The sequence below is a fragment of the Adiantum capillus-veneris genome, chromosome 25, assembly GCF_014529385.1.
Source record: "Adiantum capillus-veneris isolate H3 chromosome 25, ASM1452938v2, whole genome shotgun sequence".
In the NCBI taxonomy this organism is placed as follows: domain Eukaryota; kingdom Viridiplantae; phylum Streptophyta; class Polypodiopsida; order Polypodiales; family Pteridaceae; genus Adiantum; species Adiantum capillus-veneris.
In genome coordinates, this window is record NC_140955.1 from 53,337,040 (window position 1) to 53,352,307 (window position 15,268).

Here is a 15,268-nt window from a genome sequence, read left to right on the forward strand (position 1 = left end):
TGCTTCGACTCCATCTTGACTATGCATATTCTATTAAGCCAACTAAACTTGCAGACGAGTGCATAGAAAAATGCGAGGCTTTGCTCTCTCAAATGGGTTTTCATGGTGGTCAAGTGCATCTAAAAAAAGATCCCACTCTTTCAAAAGGAACCGGTGATGTTTTGCAAGATGTTTCAATGGGTGGAGCAAAAGCCAGAAGATTTTTTAGTAACCATGACAACAAACAAGTTGATGCTATGTGGAACTGCTGGAAGGATCTTTGTGTTATAACAACCAATGTCAAAAGTAGACCAGATGTAGCCAACAAACGCATGGAAGTGTGGAAGAAGCTCGATAATTTTTTGAAAGTTTTGAGACAACAAGTTAGCTCTGCTACTTATGCAGATGACTTTAAAAAGACAATAAAGCTTTTAATAACTGCTATTACAGATGCTTGGGGAACAAAAGACATCACATATTACTTGGTGAGTATTTAATTACTTTCTAATGTCTGGATAGTATTTTACTTTGCATCCTATTGAGTTCAACTAACTTTTTTTTTATTTTTAGCATATTCTGTACCTGCATGGACCATATTTTTCAAAACAAGGACCCCTTGCAACATGGAATACTCAGGGAATGGAAAAATATCACTATCAAGCGAGGACTTCTTTTTTCAAATGTACGAGAAAGGGAGGTGGACAAAGAAGGAGCAATGCACTAAAGGAATTATTCAATTGGTTCTATAGGAGGCAATTACAACGGATGAGATCAAACAACCATGATGCTCAACCACAGATCTGAGATTAATGCTTCACTTTGAAACTTTGTACTGAATCTTTCTAAAGAGATCCAAATTCAAAAAAGGTATTTTGGTGCAAAAAATTGTCAAATTTACATCAGTTTTTGATTTTTTTTATATCTCCAAGCATGTCACCCCTATATCTCAAAAACTTTCTTCTTTTATAGCCCCCAAGAAGGTTGACATTTGTCTCCTCAGCTGCTGCTACATAGCTAGAGTAGCAAAGAAAGTATCCTGCTCGTGAGGCATTGAATCCTGCAGCATATCCAAACATTCGAAGTGCTGCTGCTCTCTCAAGTAGCATAATCTTGTTTGCATTGATTTGAAGGGGAGTGTACCCTAAAAACCTTGACAATATCTTCAGTTCAAACATTGGCAACTCAGGATCTTCAGAATACTACATGTGGAAAGCACAGAAGGTGGCACTATCCAATGTAGGCATGTAGTGCATGAGAGAGGAGGCATCCCTTCTTGAAGAGCCCTCTATTGCTTTCCCTCTCGAGCCTTTAGCTCTCCCAAGAAAATTGTCTTTTTCAAGGAGTTCAATATGCAAAACAAGATAATGAGTAATTAAAACTACCTTGAAAAAAAAAAAAGATTTCAGTAGGGAGATCACCTTTTGCAATTCATCTTCAGCAATGACTTTTTCTTGAAGGAGATTGCATGATCCGGTCATCTCTCTTATGTCAACTTCCTTTCCAATTTTTTTCAGCTTAAAGTCTCTACCAAAAGATTGGATGCCAAGCTCAACAAGCCTCTTCTCAAAATCCTCATCTTTGAGGGAAGGTTTTTCCTCTTCCACTCTTCTCATGCATAGAGCAAGTGCATCAAGAGCAGGCAAAAAATCTTTATTGGATGTATGAAGATCAAGTGCCAAAAACTCCTCTTTTGACTCTTCTTCTGTGTCAATAAAATCTTTGGCCACCTCAAAAGCTTCAGAAATGGTTGCAATACAGTAGTCCTCCCTCATATTAAGAAAACACTGGATATGATGGAGAGGAATATACTCTTTCCCATTGATAAAGAAGTAGGGAAGGTTTGGAATAGTAAGGGAAGCTTCAGATACCTCTACCTCATCTGTTGGCTCATCAATGACAGTACTAGCTCTAAATTGAGCAACATCAAAATTTGCACTCTCCTACTCCTCGGCTGCAACATCAACTTCCTCCTCTTCTAGAATTTCACTTTTCTCAAGCTGCAAAACTGTGGAAACATTTTTATTTGTTGCCTCATCTGTATCTTTCACTTCATCAGCTTTGCCTTGCATGTCAACTTTAAGGAACAAAAAGAAAAGAAAAGTAACTTCTTTTGGAACAAGGTTACAAGGTTTTAAATGTAATTGACAAGAAATGGTAGGTGGACAAACAAAGGAAGTGTTCTTAGAAAATCTTCCAAACCTCCTTGTTACTTTGCTCTTCTCAAGTGAGTTTGTAGTATATTCGGTTAGATGACAATAAGCCTTCCCATCTAAAACCAAACACTTGCCTTCAACTGCTTCTTCAAACTCTTTGAATTCTTCTGCCAAGAAGTCTTTCAAATGGTCTAACAAAGCTGCAAGATCAAACACAGGGTTGAATATTTCATATGCTTTGGTGTACACCTCTATGTCACCACCATCCATCACAGCCACCAATAGTTTCTCACTTGGACTCTCCTCCAAAATCTCCTCCCGGCCTTCAATCATGGTAGAGGAAAAGTCGACAGGTGAAGCTAGGTACAAGGTATGGAAATACGCCCAACGTTAATGTACTAGTGTCAATAACAAACCCGAACCACGCGATACGCGTTGGACCCAAGCTTTGGAACTTGCTCCCTACGCGTCGTGCGGGACAAAACCACAGCAAAACGAACAACCCCGGACCACGCGATACGCGCTGGACCCAGGCTTTGGAAGTGCCTCCCTACGCGTCGTGCGGGACAAAGCCACACCAAATCGTAAAACAACACCGAACGATGCGATAGGCGTTGGACCCAGCCTTTCGAACTGCTTCCCTGTGCGTCGTACGAGACAAAGCCACAACAAAGCAAACAAGAAGCGATAGGGGCCACCGATGTGCAATTTGCAAAGGATGAGATCGTGTGAGGCGAAAGGATTACACAAAAATGGATAATATGCCGCGTCGTATGCGACAAGTGAACGTGCAACATTCTTAAAATTCGAGACCAAGCTTTATATAACATCCGAAATATGACCGTTAGTGACACGTGTCAGCCATGCACACGTGCCACGTGGCCTGCGCACAACGGTCGTCGTACGGACAGTCTTATGTATATAAACCCTTGTCACGTTCTCATTTTGTGCTTTCTCCCATACTCGACATTCGCGTCGTGTCGTCCTCAACTACCCGCACTTCGAGTCATCCGTCCACTAAGCCAAGCCAAGTTTCTTCTCAAACGATGCGACCGGAAGTGTTGGGCATGTGGGCGCACCTCCTACCACTTCCCACTCTTAGCATCCCTTACGACGCGATAGGCGCAAGTTGCAGGGTCTCGGTGAACCTCTCATCGCGTCGTACGGGGTTGCTGCTCGGCTAATTAAACATTTTCACAACTCGCATACCCTCGCTCTATACCATGTCCTAAGGTGTTTGTGTGCCCTCTATCGCATTGTGAAAGTCTTTTTTTTGGAATACTCATGGCTTCCCATACGATGCGATAGGCATATGTTGCAGCGGTCAGGTGAGGCTCTCATCGCGTCGTGCGGGGGATCTGCTCGGCTTAAAGATGTCACACCTCGCATACGACACGATACGATGATGTTCTAAGGTGTGGTTGCTCCCTCTATCGCACCGTGCAGGGCGTTTTGTGAAATTTTTTTTGGATGTTCCGGTGATCACATACGACGCGATACGTACCTATTCCACAGCCTGGGTCACCCTTCTATCGCGTCGTGTTGTCACCCTTCTCCTCACACACAGCGCGATAGAAACACCTTGAAGGTTGTGGCTTACGCGTCGCGTGGTGAGTTCTTTTACCCAAATGGCGAGGACTAAGCAAACTGCAAGGAAGGTCTACCAAGCCCCAACTGATCCAGAAATAGGTGATGCTGAGAAAGATGCAGAGAAAGCACCCCCTCCACTACCTCATCAGAGGCCCAATTCCAGAAAAAGATTGAATTAGCAGGTGAAGTCCCTAAGAGAAATAAGAAAAGCACAAAAGTCTACTTGTCTACTGATTCCAAAGCTCTCTTTCATGAGACTTGTCAAGGAGATATCTGATAGACTTGTAAGCATGATGAATATCAAAACTTTTGTCTCAATAAGGTGGCAATCTCAAGATGTGATGTGCCTTCAGGAAGCTGCTGAGGATTTTCTCATAGACTTTATGAATGATAGCTACATTGCAGCTGCATTTGCTCATAGGGTCACACTTATGAGCAAAGATTTTGTGCTTGTGTCAAGGCTAAGGTACAAGTTTGATAAGGCTCTTGAGCTCATTCCTAGTGAGGATCTTAGAGCCTTCCAAATTTTAAACATCCCTCCTTCCAGGCAGCAGAAAGATTCTGGGGTTGTCATTGAGGATGTTACACATGAGTACGAGACAAGAAAGTCCCAGGATATTAAAGCAGGAAAGGAAGTTGAGAGGGAGCAAGAGATGATATCCGAGGATGCTATCCTTAAAGAGCAAGCTGAAATTTTAAGAGCATCCAACTCTCTTCTTTATGAAAAAGTCACAGGACAAATGATGGTGGATGTCTCCTTGTTTGGAGATACTGAGGCATATTTGGACATATTCCCTCAAGACACAAGTATGCTTGTAAATCCCAACATTGAGCTTGGTGACACTGTGCTCTATATTTGTCTCAGGTGTGTTGCTTTGCTAATTATTAGTGCATGTGCATGGCAGACAGGCACAAGGGGCTCATTGGGGCTTGTGTTTCCTTTTCCAGGTGTCTTATGAGGGATCTTCCAGAGGCTCTAGCTATGCAAATTGCCATACTTGACCCTCTAGTGACACAGTGCCTTTTCAACAAGCAAGGAACCCTTTCAAGTTTTTTTTATGATTTTAACATGCTGACCTGCAATTACATATTATACCCCTATGTTGAAGGGTAATTCTTAACTCCTTACATGTTATTTTTAACATTTTGTGGTATTCTTAGCTAATTGTTTTTTATTTTGTAGAGGACATTGGAGTCTTATTATCTTCAATCTTTTGGAGAAAGATATTATATTTATGAATTCATTGTCAAGTATCCATGGAAAAAGTAAACTGTAAGTATGAAGCATAATCTATGCTTGATGATGGCCCATTGTTTTCTATTAGTAGCTTTTTGATTCAATGTCTTCTTGCAGTGCTGCCAAACTTATTGTTGGTCACCTAAGTACCACAAATAAGGATTACAATATAGAAGCTTTCAAGTACTACAATCAAAAAGTGCCTTTACAGACAGACTCAGCATCTTGTGGATGGAGGGTGCTTGCAAATGCATGGAGATATCTTGAGTCAAGGTTCCGGATGACTACACTCATTGTAAGTGTGGTTCATGTATTTATTTTGATGTTTTATGTATGTATGTCATGTCCTTTAGTTCCTTTTTCTATTTTTTTCAGTTGCATGACTATCCAGAGTCTTGGGTCACGTGGGTGAGAGAGACGGCTGTTTCTATGGTTTTGGAAAGATCAATAAATCCAAATGATCCAGATTCTCCTTTGCCACCAAAGAAAGGTAAAGCCACCAAAGGTTTGGATGCAAAGAAAATGGATCAAAAGAAGAAAACCCTGCAAAGATCCATACAAAGAAAAAGGATCACAAGAAGAGTCCTGCCAAGGGGAAGAGTCCCAAGAAGAAGATCCCTGCCAAGGGGAAGAGTCCTACCAAAAAGAAGATCCCTGCCAAGGGGAAGAGTCCCACTAAGAAGACTGCCAAGGGAAAGAGTCCCACTAAGAGCCCTGCAAAAAAAAGAGCAGATACAAAGGGCCATCCATTCCACTCACCATTGAAATTCAAGGTTCAAAAGCGTCGTACACTTAAGAAAAATAAGGGGGAGGCACCTAGCTCACCTTTCAAGCTACCATTCATGTTGTCAAAGAAAGCTGTCAAATCACCCAAGCCAGCCAGTCCTAAGGAGCCCAAAGCACCAACCCCTGCCAAGTCACCACCACCACCCACTCTTGAACTTTCACCCCCTTCTGAACACAAAAGGAAAAGGGTCTCTGAGGATGCAGAATCCTCTCAGGCAAAAAGAAAAGTGGAATTTCATGATTGAATAGTCCACAAAAGCTATGTACACTTTTGTTCATTTTGTCCATATGAACATATATATATACCCTTTGGTGATTCATAATTTTGTACTTCAAATACTTAATACCAATTGTCGATTCTTAAATGTGTATCATGATGTCATGTAAGTTTAAAACAACATAAGTAGAGAAAAGATAAATATATTTGCAAAATGATTACAATATTGAACTTGGTTTTTCAAGTCCTTGCAAGTGGCTCAAATACAACTCTTTTTGGGGGAAGGCATGTGATGCAAGAGGTTGAATTCTCCATCCTTGTGCTCACCACAATTTCATCCACTTTGAATCTAGACTCGGGAGATGTTTCATCAAGAAACTCAAGAGATTCTCTAACATCATTTAGTCTCCAATTTGTTGTTACTATCAGGCTTCTATACTCGGTGTGTGGATGGGCTGTGACCTTTAGTTCAAACTCTGGACAATTTTCCTCAGAGTCAAGAGGAACCCAACTACCTAATTTACTTCTCCATCTCCTATAGTCGTAGCCCAGAACTAATGATTGACGACATAGTTGATATGAGATAGACATAGAATTTGGGCTTACTCTACAACTAATGTTGTCACCAATATGGAAAGTTTCTTTGGTGCTTCATCCGTCTCCAAGAACATTATCCAGTTCAGTCATAGAAAGTCTTCTATTAAGCCACATCGTCTTTTTCCTCTGCAAATCCATTGTTTTGAAACATGCCGCAAAGACATATATAGGCAAGAACCATTGAACTTTAATCCTTCTTGATATCCTGCCCGGAGACATAGCTTTAAGGATGTCTTCTTTGATCTTGGATTTGAAGCTTGATATAGTACATGCATCAGGAGCTTCCCAATCAAGTGAACTTATGGTGGGAATGGGTAACTGTTGTAGTTCTCCATATGCACCTTCTCGTGATGGAACTTTGTATTCTGGAAAATAGACAAACAAATCCATTGTTTTGTAAAAGGAAGGTGGCTTGTCAGCATACATAGCATCTGCAATCCCTTTATGCATTGCTTTGAACGTCCCACTCAGACTCTCCACAGGCTGCCATTCCACAGCTGTTGAAGGAAATATATCTGGAATGGAATCAAAAAATGAGAAAAACAATGGGATAATGAAAAAAATTCACTGTATCAAATAGTTTTTTTTTGTACTTATAGTAAGAATGCAGTGTGGGATGTTCTTCCCAGTCTAACACCATATCCTTGGCCATGTACACATGTTGAACCTTAGCTAGCCAGCCATTGTCGGTCACTTTGAAAGCAAGAACACGACCTTTCCAATGGTTTTTTACTTTATCGCGTTTAGTTCTCTTCACTCTGTGTACACCTTTGCATGAAGGAAGCAATGTTACCCAGTCATTCACACGAAAAGATATGGACTTCCAAAGACCATCCTCTCTAACGTTATGAAAGTCACAAGAAGTTATGTTATGTGAAGGGCGACGTGCAAAAGACGCCATGGAAACTCAGAGATTAGAGAAGAAAGAAACTATAGACGGAAAGACTTAAAACCTCTCACAAACTAGAGAGCGAGAAAGGTATAGGTTTGAAAAAAGTAGGTGATTTGTCATTAATGCTCTTGTTTTGAGAGCCTTCTGACATAGATTTCGTATCTTTTGACAACGCTTTTGTGAAATATAAAATAGAATGAAAGACGAGACTTCATTGCTTTGAGCCGCAAATTTAATGAGCTCTCTCGCCAAAAGCACCTAAATATAGCAGTTTCAGCCTTGTGATCAAGACATTTAGCGGTTCTCCGTCAAAATAGGACCACCAAAACCCACAATAGAGGAGACAAGAGTGCCATACTTTTGTATACGTGTCAAATAACTGTTGGACTATTCCTTAATCCTTAGATTAACAAACAACCCTTTTTGAGTCGTTTTTGGCCCTAATGCCATCTCAGAACCTCCTTCAAACACACGACGGTTCCTTGTCTGCTATACATTATGTAAGAAGAAGTATCTGACGATTTGAGTGCTGACGAGGAGGCCAGGACTTCCGAATTCTTGCCTCCAAGGAATAGGTCAGTCTTGAAGAAAATAATTTTCCATGTTCTTTGGACCCACTTGCATATTTTCCCTGCGAGGCCTTTAATAGTTGGGCAGTCCATGAATAGGTGGGCCAGATCTTCAGTAGCCATCCTGCACCCCAAGCATCAATCTGACCCAATCCCTCTCTCCTGAATCTTCACCCCCGTTGGTAGAGCATCCCAAACTACCTTCCATAGAAAGACCTTCATGTGCTACGGAACCTTTGGCTTCCATATGTCCTCCATTACTTGCTCCCACCTTTCCTCCGCCCATTGCTTTTCGTATCCTAAAAGCATTTATCAAACAATGATGCATAAGAAGAATTGGTCTAGCCCCCTAAACATTTTAAATCTTACCCTATTCTATTTAGAGTAGAAAGTCTTTTCACTTTACACTTGCAACATGTCAATAGCTTTTCATTTCATACAAACTTACCCTTCACTTTAACATTTTAAATCTTACCCTTCAATTTTGCTTTCAGATTGGATGTTTTGTAAGGTTCTCTTTGAAATGAACCAATGAGTGACACCTGGAGGCCCTCTCCTTCATCAAAAATTTTAAGCTCCATTATGTATAGTATAGATATAGATTTTAAAAATATTTTTTATGAAATAACTATCTTCACTAAAATTACCTTTTTGTGTTATGTGTATTTTGACTTTACATTGTCAAAAGGTTTTCATTTCCTAAAAACTGACATCTCACTTTCACATTTAAAATCTTACCCTATTCTATTTAGAGTAGAAAGCCTTTTCACTTTACATTGTCAACATGTCAACAACTTTTCATTTCATACAAACTTACCCTTCACTTTAACATTTTAAATCTTTTTTTTTTTTGCAAAACTCACAAATTGGGAATGTTTAATGTATTAAAGCCAAAAAGCCATGCTCATGACGAGCCATGGCACCACCCCCTCAAGGGACAAACATCACATTACATAGTTAACCATACATCGGCTGATAATGAGAGCCACCTGATCGACAACACATAAATTCGCAGAACACTAGTCAAACTCCATCACCTAAGACGTCTGCTAATGCCGAGAAGAACCAGCACCAGAATGTCACCAAATAGGGAAATCTGTCACTTTCACATGCATGTCCACCGAGCCGTCAAAGGAATCAACAAGGAAAGACTTCCAAGACCACCACCCATCAGAGATGGGCCACAAGACCAACATCCACACACCATTCCGCATAAGGGGGGAGCCTGAGAGCTCCATCACCATCGCAAGAAACAACAGCCGAAAACACCAACTCCAAGCCGAAGACAACACATCCACCCCTGGCTTTTGAGGAGAGCCTTGCACCTTCAATGGGAGGATCAACGATGCCACCAGGAAGATGCAGGTATGCCACCCCTGCATAACCTTCGCCGAGCCAGACAAGCCAGCAACCGTACCAAGCAAACACCAACCGCACCATCGCAGATTTCCTTGGCGGACTTCATTCTCTTCCAAAGGAAGAAGGGGCAGTCGCCAACCCCGCTGTCCAAAAATAGGTAGTGCGAGGTTGATGCCGAAGAGAAAGAGCACGATCGGCCAGGGTTCCCCACCTCGGGGACATCCTCTGAACACCTGCGCAGTAGGGCACCTCCCCGACAGCACTGGATTCGCCATGCTCGTCATCCCCTGAGGCAGCAGGAGCATCCGCAACCCTAGGCAGAGCCACCCGGAGCACTCCCTAGCTCATGCGCGCCCTCCTAAGCTGAAGCAAAAACCCTCGCGGCACTCAGAAAGGGAAAATCTTAACATTTTAAATCTTATCCTTCAATTTTGCTTATAGATTGGATTTTTTGTAAGGTTCTCTTTGAAATGAACCAATGAGTGACACCTGGAGGCCCTCTCCTTCGTCAAAAATTCTAAGCTCCATTATATATGGTAGAGATTTACATTTTGCATCAATTGTGATAGCAATAAAGAGTTGCATAGGAAGCATTCACATAGGCAAGTTCCCCTCGTTTGTTTCGATCGAACAAATGCGAAAGCAGATATCAATTGAAGGGTGTAGAACCTTGGAAGGAAGATGGAAAGGTAAATAGAGAAATGAATACAATACCGTGGGGCATCAAACTCTCCCTTTGAGTATTACTAGGTCTGATAAATTTTGAAAACATTTCTTTTAAAGGAGTCTTTGGAGATGCTCAATTGGCTTTGACATTAAAAAAGGATCATCGGCACGTGGATGGATGGAGAGAGAGAGAGAGAGAGAGAGAGAGCGCAATTCAGAGAGAGATTATAGGTATATCTCCCAAAGGTGGGTAGGGCTAAAGATAACGAGGTGATGCAGTGTGGGGATAGGGTAGGAAAATGAGCAATGGACAAGACAAGACAAGGGAGGGCAATAATGTACAAATAGGGTAGGGGACAAGAGACTCTCACTACTGGAGTCTTACCATGTGGCGAGCAAGATTTCTCGAGCGAAGGAAAATCCGAGCAAATGAATAAAGAAACCAAATGGGCTTTGTTAAGAAACATGAATGAAGATCCTACTTAAATCCCTAAGTGATAGCGATAACACTGTTCAAAATGAGAATCTTTTCTTGAATCCGTAAGTAATCATAGCAATAGCATTGTTCAAAATTAGACTTTAGATTCTTTTGTGCAGTTGAGGCTTGATGTCGAGCAATGAGAAACCCAAGCAGGTAGCAAAGCTATTACAAACCATGCAATGATCCACAACTACATTCAACACCATATTTTTAATTTTAACTTTAAATTTAGTCAACAATGCTCATACATCTACAAAGTTTCTAAACTATATTAAGAGACAATTGTCATATCTCATACCCAAAAAAGAGAGATTTCTTTAAAATTGTAAGATAACAAGTGGAATATTTAGTGGAATATAGAGAGCAACATGTCGTGCCTCTACACTCTAATAACAACAAGAAATGCTACGGTTCTATCTCGTGACTATTAAGAGTCACACTCATCATCAAGAAAGACATTGCGCCTCTCACGCTTCTTGTGGGTGTCAAATCGTATCGTATATCAGCAGCCATGGTTTTTGCAATCCCCTTGGCATAAACTGGCAACACACTTCCATACAAAAAGAAAAAGGTAAGTCTCACAATCCACATGTAAGCAATACATAACCTACATCATTGAAACACAAGAAATCTCAAATTGTTGTTTGAATCATTATCCATAATTTCCAAATACTGAACAATGATACCAAAAGGTGACAAAATAGCATAAAAGTATGATGGAAACATAAAATAGGGGGGGGAAATGAAGTGTAAGGTGGACTCTCACTAGTCATCAAAGGGGTTGACACGCGAAGGCATGTCACCCACATCATCAACATCAAGAGAGGTGGAGGCCCCCTCTCTGCTTCGCTTTTTAGGATGAAATAATGGTTGCACATAATCTGAAATCAAAGTACCGTCACCGTCGACTGCAACACACACCCGCCGTGTGCCTAAACATGCTGCCAATACGGGTGTTGTACCACGTCCCAACTCCAAACAAAGATCTCCAGGCCTACAAAGAAGCTCCACAAAACATGCAATAAAAGAATGACTTCGTTGCAAGCCACCACGCCATGGCTCTCGGATGATGATCTCGCTAGAGAAGACTCTGGAAGATGGTGCATCATGTAAGAATCCAAAGGTTGCATACCAAGTCGATTGAATAGCGGAGTGCTCTCAACCACAAAGCAAGGTGGTTGCATGTCAATCCTATGCACCATAAGTAAGAGAGAACAATGACACTACACCACCACATAGACAATTAGAACAATAAAAATAACAATAACACACCAAAATGAGAAACAAACAAGTTAATTATGTAGAAGAGCATTTCCTCAATCCGACCACCAAAGCTATTACCATAACCATAAGCTCCATGATGAAGGACTACAATGCGACGATGAATAGCCATCTCTGATGCACGACAAAATCTCTCAACCCAGCCAATGGTATCTCCTGCAAAAGGTTTCTAAAGTCACAATAGAAAACACACAACAAAAATATAGACAAGTATTGTATAAAATTATGATTGAAGCACAAACCTGTCATAGAGACCATGATCAACAACCACCCAGAGTCTGACAAAATCAAATATGCAAGTTGCATGCCTGCACGAACATGATCCTCACTACAAATATCCCAAAGGGGCACAACAGGGGAGGCTAAGTGGGAGCCACCAAAGGGAAGATCCAAAAAAATAAAATGAGCAGCCCATGCGACTGTTCTCCCACCACGCACGCACAAGGTCCCATCAAAGCGTGCAGATCCCATGTGCTCATGAACACGAATCCATGCCGGATGTCGAACACTGGCCCTAAAATCAGCAGCAATGGCTATGTAGTCCCCAGAAATGGCCATGCATCGTGAGTCAGACAATGAGAACAGAGAAGACAAGGGAATACCAATGATGTGGACAAAAGAAATGGTTTTCTTTGCAACAATCTCCCCACGAGCTACTGCGATACAAGAGGCTAATCAAAGTGAATTAAGTCCAATAAATGAACATACAAATGACTACATCGTAAACAATAGCTCACCATGCTCTCACTCCATGTTTTCATCCACCCTAGTCTCAAGAATCATGTCCTTTCCCTTGTGAGAAGTATTTGTAGCTTAGAAAAAAGCAAAAAAACAAAATATCACTAGTATGTAAAACAAATAAGTTAAGGAAAAAGAGAGTTTAAAGCTCTTCAACAAATTATCTTTGAGACTGTTTTGAGTAACCATTTACCTGATATCACCTCATTCACTCTAGGAGGCAGAGGCACATCGACGGATGTGCCACCAACTCTCATAGTATCGTGAAGCTCTCTCTCTCTCTCTCTCTCTCTCTCTCTCTCTCTCTCTCTCTCTCTCTCGCCAATACATGCCTAGAAGCCATGTCTATCCACCATGGACATGTCTCCATCTCCCAAGTAGTGAGCTTATGTATGGAAGGGGAGTACATGCATGCTTCCCCAATAGATAGTTGTGCCTATTGCTTAGCTAAGAATGGAATCCCTGGAAGAAAGCCTTTCCCAACCAAGGATAATAGAAATCTAAAACAATCAAGCAAAATAACATCACTACAAACTTTGTAATTATGAAAAGCTTGAAATAAAAGTATGATGAGCTTGACCTATAGGCTAGCCGTTGAGATGCCATCAGTACTGTGTCCACTTTCTTCATAGCTTGCTTGTCAACATCTTTTGTCTTAGCTTCAAGAGAGGTTTCCAAAGGAAAAAGATAGGGTCGTGCTTCAAACTTGAGCTCCTCAAAGTAAGAGGCAAGAGAGCAATCATGAGGCAACCAAATACCACCAACAATGTTGGTTAAGTCCTCCACAAACTTTGTGGCCCTATCAAAAATCCTTTGTAGAAGCCCTCTCTACGAATCCAACTACATAACAAGGAAGATGAGAAAAATCTAAAACAATCACAAAAAGCTAGCAATCCTACATCGAAGATTCTTGAATGTCAAAAGAAAATTTACTTACATGCAATACACATGATCTCCTTTCTTTAAACCATAAGATGCTCTAGTAATCTTGTCTGCCTCAAGCAAGGAAACCCATAACAGTTTGCTCAAGACAGGAGCATCATGCATAGCAATCAAGTTCAGTTTCTCAAGCATAGCCCAACTATCAGGACCCCACTTGAGTGCAAGAACTTGAACTATCCAATCCGGTCCAAGATTCAGATCAACAATATTCAGCAACTCCAATATTTGAGGAACGAATAAAAAACCAAGTTTGAGCAGCTATTACACTATGTGCAAAACACCTAAACAAAAATAATTCAACCACCTTTCCAACGCGCTCTCCATATTTTAGTGCTAAATCATTCAATATCTTCTCCTCCTCTTTTATAAGTTCTTCATTTGTCATTGTCTGCCTAGCTTGCTCTATTCTTTGGATCAATTCCTTAGACATTTGAACCTTCAACACATACTTAAAAATAAATAATTTACAAAAAAATAGCACATACTCTTTGGCTCAATTACTTGGATATTTTATCCTTCAACACACAATTGGAAACACGTAATTTTTAAAAAAACCAAACATAAGATCTTTCTTGAAAAGCAAGCCAGAGACACTTACATCGTATAAGAAATTTCCCAAGTATCGAAGAGTAAGTGGATACCAAGGCTCCACATCCTTCGAGTATTTCTTACGGACTGCAGTAATCACATTTTAATCTTTTTCTGGAAGCCCCGTTACATAAGCTTCATGATCTGCTGCACAAATGTGGGAGCAGTTGACAAGCTCATCCCTAAGATGGGGGACCATAAGAGCATTTGTGTTCATGCTATTCCAAGTTCATATACAATACATACAAATTCAAAAACATAACATAGACATTTTGTGCTAAAATATATAGAAAGTCATAAAACTTACAAATTCATTCTTTGCAAGCTACTAAGAAGAGCTATCTCTGGCGCTCGTGTAGGATCAATAACTGTACAAAGCACACTACAATGTTTTTCTCGATCAGTGGAGAATCTCTCTTTAATAGCATCCATCCAAGCTACCGTTCTATGATTACCCTCCCAAACGTAGAACATTTTATTAGAGAGAACTTGAAGATTTGGTCTTTTAGAAAGCTGAATTTCAAACTCTTTATGTATACTTTCAGGCCGAGGAAGACTCCCTTCTCCCCATGACGATTTGTATTCGAACTCCGAGCTTGGGTTTAGGGTTTCATTAGCGATTAAGGCATGCTGCAGAGATTGAAGGTTGAAGGCAAGATTTGAAGGAGATTGCTTGCTGCAGAGAAGGATTGCATAGCAAGATTTGAAGGAGATTGTCTCTTGCTGCAGAGAAGGATTGCCTCAGAGGGCGTAAGATGAAGTAGCGCAAGAGACGCAAGAGACAAGGTCTCTGAGTCTGAAGCGCAAGCTGAACATTAGATCAACGCAAGATTTCCATGAGATTAGTGCAAGTTGCTGGCAAGATAATAGCGTTGAAGTTTGCACGCGTGGATGCAGCAGGTAAGCGAAGCCTTTAAAAAAAGGTTTTAATGCCTTTATGAATACGCTACTAAAAAAAAAGAATCTATGCTAAGGTAAAAAAAAGCAGGAGCCTATTAAAAAAACGCATATCTGCCAAGAAATGGTACTAAAAATAGACTACAGCCTGGCACAAGAGACTAATTAAAAAATTGCAATAGAGTTCTAAACGCTACTAAGAATAGGCTACATATTGGAGCAAGAGACCTATTAAAAAAATCGCAATAAAAAATCTTTTGATGGCCTTGCCCTTTCAATGCAGTGTTCGGGAAAAG

General features: G+C 40.8%; 2 pseudogenes; both read right to left on the reverse strand.

The window, feature by feature from the left end:
• Window positions 1–9,190: 9,190 nt before the first annotated feature.
• Window positions 9,191–9,727, reverse strand: LOC147424892 (uncharacterized; annotated as a pseudogene).
• Window positions 9,728–11,138: 1,411 nt separating this feature from the next.
• Window positions 11,139–12,802, reverse strand: LOC147424893 (uncharacterized; annotated as a pseudogene).
• Window positions 12,803–15,268: the final 2,466 nt, after the last annotated feature.